A 2500-nucleotide genomic window follows, 5' to 3' on the forward strand; every position below is an offset into this window, starting at 1 on the left:
TAATAATAATAATAATAATAATAATAATAATAATAATATAAAAAGACCTTATTACTAATATTCCTAATCACCCGCAAGAATCGATGACCAGCCACCCAGAGTAGCAGCCCACAGACCAGAAAACGGATCAAAGTGTCACTGGCAACTGAACAGGTAAGCGCTTATTCAAGCTTAAAAATGCATAAAGATTCCAATATTCTCAGTTTGCTGACACTACTATGTCTGTCAGTAATTTTGAAATTATCTTTGGAAATTGCTTGACCAGATTTAAATGAATGTTCATAAATGCCCGAAATTGATTTCTTACTTAAAGGTTTATTGGTTCGTACCGATCCCCCCAAGTATTCCGAAATCCTACACTATAGCTGTCTAGGCGTGCTTCCAGTGTAGCAGTCATTACAGAGGGCACATTGATAAGTATATATGACACCTAAACATAAGGGAGTAGGTAGACTTCCCTTATATAAAAAAAAGTGAGGCAACTGAAAGCTTGTTTGTAAAAATAAGGTTTAAACCTATACGGGGGGATAACACTTCCCCACAACACTCATAACCTCTGTTCTTAGACTCTCTGAAATAATCATAGTACGAAAAGGAAATGTATAATTTTTTCTTACTGACTGTTTCAATTGCTAAATTTTAACTGTATATTTTCCTAAAAATTGCTCAAGCTGATGATAATAGAGGCTCAAAGGGAACCCGATGTTGATAAGAAATGACTGTAAAAATTGTTCTTCCGCGTGAAACCACAGATATGTTGAACATACTGTACATGGTAACACCTATATAAAGCTATTTTTATTGTATTAATTCCTAACTTAAAAAGTTAGAGCTTAGTCATATATATATATATATATATATATATATATATATATATATATATATATATATATATATATATATATATATATATATATATATATATATATATATATATATACATGTATTTTTTTAAGGTATTATGTATTTGAGAAACCAAGACATCGAGAAAAGGCTATCAATTCTATACTTCTCCATTAATCATCTCTTACTTCGTGCTTCATAGTCCTCAGCCATGTAGGCCTGGGTATTCTAACTCTTCTAGTGCTTTGTGGAACCCAGCTGAATGCTTGCTGAGCTAATCTCTTTTGGGGAGTGCGAGGAGCATGCCCAAATCATCTCCATCTACTCTTTATTATGATCTCATCCACATATGGCACTTAAGTAATCTCTTTTATAGTTCCATTCTAATCCTGTCCTGCCATTTAAATCCCAATATTCTTCTGAGGGTTATATTCTCAAATCTACTAAATCTATTGGAGATTGTTTCATTGTCATACCGTGACTCATGTCCATAGAGTAACACCGATCTTACTTAACTGATATATAGTCTGATTTTTATTAGTAATTAATATTTATTTTCAAATTTTACTTAACTTAGCCATTGTCTGATTTGCTTTTTTCAATCTTTCACTAAACTCTTATTCTAAAGACCCTGTATTGGAGATCATAGTTCCTAAATACTTAGGTAACTCTACCTTATTAATAATTTCTCCTTCCAATGATATTTCATCTTCCATTGCATACTTCATTCTCGTCATCTGTCTTTCTTCTATTTATCTTCAGCACAATCTCGTGTGATATTTCATGCATTCTAGTAAGCAAGCATTGCAATTTTGTGATGTTCTGCTAACAAGGACAGCATCATCAGCGTACTGTAGGTCTGCTAAATATCACCATTCCAGTCCAATCCTTCTCCACCATCTCTGACGTTTCTACGCATCACAAAATCCACGAGGAGGATAAACAACACAGGTGATAACACATTCCCTTGGAGTTCTCCGCTGTTCACTAGAAATTCCTTTGATAGGACTCCAGTAACATTAACTTTGCACTTGCTATGCTCATGAACAGATTTAATCAAATTCACATATTCAAGAGGAATTCCTTAATAATGCAGGATCCATGAAATTGACCGGTGCGCACTATCAAAGGGGGACTTCAATATTCCACGCATTGCTATACAATATTTTCCAAAATGAAAATTTGGTCAGTGCAACTTCTACTTTTTCTAAATTCTGCTTGTTCATCTCTCAGTTTTTCATCAACATTTCTCTCCAGTCTCTTTAGAATAAGCATACTATATTTTTTTCATAACAACTGACATAAGTAGCTTCTTTAATTACTGCAATCAGTCAGGTCTCCGTTTTTTGTTTTTTTTTTGCCATTTTCTTCAACTAACATTCATTAGATTTTTCCTCTTCATGCCACACTCTACTAAATAGCCTAAAAACTGGTTTACATGGTCTGAATTTTTGAAAAGTAAAAATGTATTGTCGACATATCGACGGTACAAGAAAGGCTTAAATTCCACAGGACAATCAATCAGCCATTTCCCTTAACAATAACATAGAAATATATTTGCCAAGTTGGGTCCATATAGCAATTCCATTGCTACTCCATCTACCTGTTAATATAACCTGTCATTAAACATGAATGTGTATGGAGTGTTAGAAGGTTC

Source organism: Palaemon carinicauda, unplaced genomic scaffold, assembly GCF_036898095.1.
Source record: "Palaemon carinicauda isolate YSFRI2023 unplaced genomic scaffold, ASM3689809v2 scaffold11, whole genome shotgun sequence".
In the NCBI taxonomy this organism is placed as follows: Eukaryota; Metazoa; Arthropoda; class Malacostraca; order Decapoda; family Palaemonidae; genus Palaemon; species Palaemon carinicauda.